The sequence below is a fragment of the Hemiscyllium ocellatum genome (genome assembly GCF_020745735.1).
Source record: "Hemiscyllium ocellatum isolate sHemOce1 chromosome 15 unlocalized genomic scaffold, sHemOce1.pat.X.cur. SUPER_15_unloc_14, whole genome shotgun sequence".
Taxonomy (NCBI): domain Eukaryota; kingdom Metazoa; phylum Chordata; class Chondrichthyes; order Orectolobiformes; family Hemiscylliidae; genus Hemiscyllium; species Hemiscyllium ocellatum.
Window position 1 is genome coordinate 37,501 of NW_026867450.1, and position 7,500 is coordinate 45,000.

Consider the following 7,500-nt stretch of genomic DNA (forward strand, 5'->3'; position numbering starts at 1 on the left):
ACCACTGACACTTAGAATATTTTTGAGCAGTACAAATCAGTAACCAGCGACACTTAGAATATTTTTGAGCAGTACAAATCAGTAACCAGCGACACTTAGAATATTTTTGAGCAGTACAAATCAGTAACCAGCGACACTTAGAATATTTTTGAAGCAGTACAAATCAGTAACCAGCGACACTTAGAATATTTTTGAAGCAGTACAAATCAGTAACCAAGTGCATTTTTGAATTGGTTACTGATTTCTCCGTTGAAGTTGGGGCTGCGGTTGGCTTCAGTTAGTGGTGGGGGCTTAATTTTCGCCGAGGGGAGCGTGTCCCGGTAGTGTCTCCGAGGAAGTGGTACCTATTGAAGGGGGTGTTTCTGAATTTGGGCCCTTTTTGAGTGGCATTGCCGGATGGGTTTTGTGTTGAAGGCTTCCAAATCGGGTAGCTCAGCCGGATTTGACCCGGCGGTTCTACCGACTGTCACGCCTTCGAGGGGGGACTGTTGTCTAAGTTCAGGCCGAATTTGGTGAATTTCCTAAGTCGGGAAGTGGTCCCAACGGGTTTGGGAGTGAACCTAACTGCTCATACCAACTTTGAGGCTTTGGGGCCGGGTAGCACAGTCGGATTTGACCCGGCGGTTCTGCCGAATGCCTGGCCTTCGAGGGGGGCCTGCCCTCTGAGTTCAGGCCGAATTTGGTGATTTTCCTAAGTCGGGAAGTGGTCCAAACGGGGATGGGAGTGAACCTGACAGCTCATACCGACTTTGGGGCTTCCAAGCCGGGTAGCTCAACCGGATTTGATCCGGCGGTTCTAGCGACTGCCACGGCTTCGAGGGGGGACTGTTGTCTAAGTTCAGGCCGAATTTGGTGAATTTCCCGAGTCGGGAAGTGGTCCAAACGGGGATGGGAGTGAACCTGACAGCTCTTACCGACATTGAGGCTTCGGGGCCGGGTAGCTCAGTCGGATTTGACCCGGCGATTCTGCCGACTTCCACGCCTTCGAGCGGGGACTCTCCTCTAAGTTCAGGCCGAATTTGGTGAATTTCCTAAGTCGGGAAGTGGTCCAAACGGGGATGGGAGTGAACCTAACTGCTCATACCAACTTTGAGGCTTTGGGGCCGGGTAGCACAGTCGGATTTGACCCGGCGGTTCTGCCGAATGCCTGGCCTTCGAGGGGGGCCTGCCCTCTGAGTTCAGGCCGAATTTGGTGATTTTCCTAAGTCGGGAAGTGGTCCAAACGGGGATGGGAGTGAACCTGACAGCTCATACCGACTTTGGGGCTTCCAAGCCGGGTAGCTCAACCGGATTTGATCCGGCGGTTCTAGCGACTGCCACGGCTTCGAGGGGGGACTGTTGTCTAAGTTCAGGCCGAATTTGGTGAATTTCCCGAGTCGGGAAGTGGTCCAAACGGGGATGGGAGTGAACCTGACAGCTCTTACCGACATTGAGGCTTCGGGGCCGGGTAGCTCAGTCGGATTTGACCCGGCGATTCTGCCGACTTCCACGCCTTCGAGCGGGGACTCTCCTCTAAGTTCAGGCCGAATTTGGTGAATTTCCTAAGTCGGGAAGTGGTCCAAACGGGGATGGGAGTGAACCTGACAGCTCTTACCGACTTTGGGGCTTCCAAGCCGGGTAGCTCAACCGGATTTGATCCGGCGGTTCTAGCGACTGCCACGGCTTCGAGGGGGGACTGTTGTCTAAGTTCAGGCCGAATTTGGTGAATTTCCCGAGTCGGGAAGTGGTCCAAACGGGGATGGGAGTGAACCTGACAGCTCTTACCGACATTGAGGCTTCGGGGCCGGGTAGCTCAGTCGGATTTGACCCGGCGATTCTGCCGACTTCCACGCCTTCGAGCGGGGACTCTCCTCTAAGTTCAGGCCGAATTTGGTGAATTTCCTAAGTCGGGAAGTGGTCCAAACGGGGATGGGAGTGAACCTAACTGCTCATACCAACTTTGAGGCTTTGGGGCCGGGTAGCACAGTCGGATTTGACCCGGCGGTTCTGCCGAATGCCTGGCCTTCGAGGGGGGCCTGCCCTCTGAGTTCAGGCCGAATTTGGTGATTTTCCTAAGTCGGGAAGTGGTCCAAACGGGGATGGGAGTGAACCTGACAGCTCATACCGACTTTGGGGCTTCCAAGCCGGGTAGCTCAACCGGATTTGATCCGGCGGTTCTAGCGACTGCCACGGCTTCGAGGGGGGACTGTTGTCTAAGTTCAGGCCGAATTTGGTGAATTTCCCGAGTCGGGAAGTGGTCCAAACGGGGATGGGAGTGAACCTGACAGCTCTTACCGACATTGAGGCTTCGGGGCCGGGTAGCTCAGTCGGATTTGACCCGGCGATTCTGCCGACTTCCACGCCTTCGAGCGGGGACTCTCCTCTAAGTTCAGGCCGAATTTGGTGAATTTCCTAAGTCGGGAAGTGGTCCAAACGGGGATGGGAGTGAACCTGACAGCTCTTACCGACTTTGGGGCTTCCAAGCCGGGTAGCTCAACCGGATTTGATCCGGCGGTTCTAGCGACTGTCACGCCTTCGAGGGGGGACTGTTGTATAAGTTCAGGCCGAATTTGGTGAATTTCCCGAGTCGGGAAGTGGTCCAAACGGGGATGGGAGTGAACCTGACAGCTCTTACCGACTTTGGGGCTTCCAAGCCGGGTAGCTCAACCGGATTTGATCCGGCGGTTCTGCCGACTGTCACGCCTTCGAGGGGGGACTGTTGTATAAGTTCAGGCCGAATTTGGTGAATTTCCCGAGTCGGGAAGTGGTCCAAACGGGGATGGGAGTGAACCTGACAGCTCTTACCGACTTTGAGGCTTCGGGGCCGGGTAGCTCAGCCGGATTTGATCCGGCGGTTCTGCCGACTGTCACGCCTTCGAGGGGGGACTGTCCTCTGAGTTCAGGCCGAATTTGGTGAATTTCCCGAGTCGGGAAGTGGTCCAAACGGGGATGGGAGTGAACCTGACAGCTCATACCGACTTTGAGGCTTCCAAGCCGGGTAGCTCAGCCGGATTTGACCCGGCGATTCTGCCGACTTCCACGCCTTCGAGGGGGGACTGCCCTCTGAGTTCAGGCCGAATTTGGTGCATTTCCCGAGTCGGGAAGTGGTCTCTGTCACAACGGGGGCAAGTGTCTGAAGAGGTAAAGTGAGTAACCAGCACAGCTTAGGGAAGGGTTCCAAAGTTCTCAACAATGTGAATTCGGTTACCAGGAAAGCTTAGGAAAGCTGCCTGACTGTCCCAAACGAATGAACTGCAAAACTTAGGGAACATGCCCGAAGATGCTTAAAAGTGTGAAATCAGTAAGCAGGAAAGCATAGGAAAGTGCCTGAAAGTGCTAAATGAGTAACATGAAAAACGTAGAAAAATGCCCGAAAATGTTTAAAAGTGTGAACTCAGTAACCAGCAAAACTTAGTAAAACGTTGGAAAAGCAGAAATGAGTAACCAGAAAAACTTAGAAAAATGTTTGAAAATGAGAAATGAGTAACCAGAAAAACTTAGAAAAATGTTTGAAAATGAGAAATGAGTAACCAAGAAAACTTAGAAAAATGCCCAAAAAGAAGAAATCAGTAACCAGAAAAACTTAGAAAAATGTTTGAAAATGAGAAATGAGTAACCAGAAAAACTTAGAAAAATGTTTGAAAATGAGAAATGAGTAACCAAGAAAACTTAGAAAAATGCCCAAAAAGAAGAAATCAGTAACCAGAAAAACTTAGAAAAATGTTTGAAAATGAGAAATGAGTAACCAAGAAAACTTAGAAAAATGTTTGAAAATGAGAAATGAGTAACCAAGAAAACTTAGAAAAATGCCCAAAAAGAAGAAATCAGTAACCAGAAAAACTTAGAAAAATGTTTGAAAATGAGAAATGAGTAACCAAGAAAACTTAGAAAAATGCCCAAAAAGAAGAAATCAGTAACCAGAAAAACTTAGAAAAATGTTTGAAAATGAGAAATGAGTAACCAGAAAAACTTAGAAAAATGTTTGAAAATGAGAAATGAGTAACCAAGAAAACTTAGAAAAATGCCCAAAAAGAAGAAATCAGTAACCAGAAAAACTTAGAAAAATGTTTGAAAATGAGAAATGAGTAACCAAGAAAACTTAGAAAAATGCCCGAAAAGAAGAAATCAGTAACCAGAAAAACTTAGAAAATTTTCGGCCAAGTGTGAAAAATATTCTAAGTGTCAGCGGAGGAAAATGCCGAAGCATCGGGAAAGATTCAAAAACTCATGCCGAACATGAGTTCCGAAGTGCCGGAGGAACTGGGCGAATTGAGCCCGGCGGTTGGCCAGATGTCGTTTTGAGTCTGCAGCCCGAAAACTTTAACTTTGTCTGCCGCGGAAGTCTGGACCGGGAAAAATCCAAACGGTTTTGCCGGGTTCGAGTTCCAGAGCGAAGCAGTCGAATTTGAAATTCAGACCCATTCAGTGCCACTTGACATTGTGACACAGTGAGGTTGGCGGGGTACCCGGAGATTTCTGGGAACACGATTTTTAGAACAAAATGGCGGCGCGGGACCACTTTGAAAGGCATCCGAAAAACGGTTCCGCGGGCAGAGCACTTGAATGACAGGCCTGTGTGCATGCCCAAGAGCTCTCGGAAGTCTAATTTTTGACACTTTGTCAAATTTTCGACAGACTTACCCAACTCTTGCTGCCTGTTCTAAGAATCAGTCAGAGGCCTGTGCGGCGGTCTCTTGACACTTTGGAGGGCGGGCAAACCCCACGTTGACTCCGGCCGTCCCTCCAAAAGGCACTTGCTATTGGGGGAAAGGATTGCAAGTAGCCTGGTTCCCGTGGGAGCGGCCAGGAAGGGTGCAGGCTGGCCCTTGCCTGAGCATTCCCAAAACCCTCTTCCGCTGAGAGCAGACCTCGCACGCCGCACTACCGGCTCTGGGAGTGGTTGGCCGCTATTGTACATAGTCCGGTCCTTCCTCTGCCACCCGGCAAGTGCGATGGCTCTGCCGCCCTGCGGTGCTCGTCACCCAGGTTTGGGGAACACGATACTTAGAACATGTTGGCGGCTCGGGACCTGCAGGCGAAAGGGGCCCCGTGGTGCTGAGCACATCGACCTCGGGTCTCAGTGCAAGCCGGAGAGTTCGCGGAAGTCTTAAAAGATTTTGACATCTGCTCAATTCTTTGACAGGCTTGCCTGACTCTTTCCGTCCGTTCTAAGAATCAGTCGGAGGCCGGGGCGGGGACGGTCTCTTGACACACGGAGGGTTGGCTTCCCTCCTCAGGTGTTTGTGTCGAAAATGAAGGCGAGAGATGCAAGCGTCCTGGTTCCCCTGGGTGCTGCCAGCAAGGGTGCAGGCTGACCCTTGCCTGAGCACTCCCAAAAGCCTCTTAAGCTGAGAGCAGGCGCCGCACTACCGGCTCTGGGAGTCGTTGGCCGCTATTGTACATAGTCCGGTCCTTCCTCTGCCACCCGGCAAGTGCGATGGCTCTGCCTCCCTGCGGTGCTCGTCACCCAGGTTTGGGGAACACGATACTTAGAACATGTTGGCGGCTCGGGACCTGCAGGCGAAGGGGGCCCCGTGGTGCTGAGCACATCGACCTCGCGTCTCAGTGCAAGCCGGAGAGTTCGCGGAAGTCTTAACAGGCTTGCCTGACTCTTTCCGTCCGTTCTAAGAATCAGTCGGAGGCCGGGGCGGGGACGGTCTCTTGACACACGGAGGGTTGGCTTCCCTCCTCAGGCGTTTGTGTCGAAAATGAAGGCGAGAGATGCAAGCGTCCTGGTTCCCCTGGGTGCTGCCAGCAAGGGTGCAGGCTGACCCTTGCCTGAGCACTCCCAAAAGCCTCTTAGGCTGAGAGCAGGCGCCGCACTACCGGCTCTGGGAGTCGTTGGCCGCTATTGTACATAGTCCGGTCCTTCCTCTGCCACCCGGCAAGTGCGATGGCTCTGCCTCCCTGCGGTGCCCGTCACCCAGGTTTGGAGAACACGATACTTAGAACATGTTGGCGGCTCGGGACCTGCAGGCGAAAGGGGCCCCGTGGTGCTGAGCACATCGACCTCGCGTCTCAGTGCAAGCCGGAGAGTTCGCGGAAGTCTTAACAGGCTTGCCTGACTCTTTCCGTCCGTTCTAAGAATCAGTCGTAGGCCGGGGCGGGGACGGTCTCTTGACACACGGAGGGTTGGCTTCCCTCCTCAGGCGTTTGTGTCGAAAATGAAGGCGAGAGATGCAAGCGTCCTGGTTCCCCTGGGTGCTGCCAGCAAGGGTGCAGGCTGACCCTTGCCTGAGCACTCCCAGAAGCCTCTTAGGCTGAGAGCAGACGCCGCACTACCGGCTCTGGGAGTCGTTGGCCGCTATTGTACATAGTCCGGTCCTTCCTCTGCCACCCGGCAAGTGCGATGGCTCTGCCTCCCTGCGGTGCCCGTCACCCAGGTTTGGAGAACACGATACTAAGAACATGTTGGCGGCTCGGGACCTGCAGGCGAAAGGGGCCCCGAGGTGCTTAGCACATCGACCTCGCGTCTCAGTGCAAGCCGGAGAGTTCGCGGAAGTCTAAAGCTTTTGACATTCGCTCAAAGCTTTGACAGGCTTGCCCGACTCTTTCCGTCCGTTCTAAGAATCAGTCAGAGGCTGGTGGGGAGGTCTCTTGACGCAAGGGGAGGGGTGGCGTCCCTCCTCAGGCGCTTGTGTCGAAAATGAAGGCGAGAGATGCAAGCGTCCTGGTTCCCCTGGGTGCTGCCAGCAAGGGTGCAGGCTGACCCTTGCCTGAGCACTCCCAGAAGCCTCTTAGGCTGAGAGCAGACGCCGCACAACCGGCTCTGGGAGTCGTTGGCCGCTATTGTACATAGTCCGGTCCTTCCTCTGCCACCCGGCAAGTGCGATGGCTCTGCCTCCCTGCGGTGCCCGTCACCCAGGATTGGAGAACACGATACTAAGAACATGTTGGCGGCTCGGGACCTGCAGGCGAAAGGGGCCCCGTGGTGCTTAGCACATCGACCTCGCGTCTCAGTGCAAGCCGGAGAGTTCGCGGAAGTCTAAAGCTTTTGACATTCGCTCAAAGCTTTGACAGGCTTGCCCGACTCTTTCCGTCCGTTCTAAGAATCAGTCAGAGGCCGGTGGGGAGGTCTCTTGACGCAAAGGGGAGGGGTGGCGTCCCTCCTCAGGCGCTTGTGTCGAAAAATGAAGGCGAGAGACGCGAGCGGCCTGGTTGCTTTGGGTGCTGCCAGGAAGGATGTGGTCTGACCCTTGCCTGAGCACATCCAAAAGCATGTGATGTTGAGAGCAGACCTCGAGCCCCGCACAACCGGCTCTGGGAGTCGTTGGCCGCTATTGTACATAGTCCGGTCCTTCCTCTGCCACCCGGCAAGTGCGATGGCTCTGTCGCCCTGTGGTGCCCGTCACCCAGGTTTGGGGAACACGATACTAAGAACATGTTGGCGGCTCGGGACCTGCAGGCGAAAGGGGCCCCGTGGTGCTGAGCACATCGACCTCGGGTCTCAGTGCAAGCCAGAGAGTTCGCGGAAGTCTAAAGCTTTTGACATACGCTCAAATCTTTGACAGGCTTGCCCGA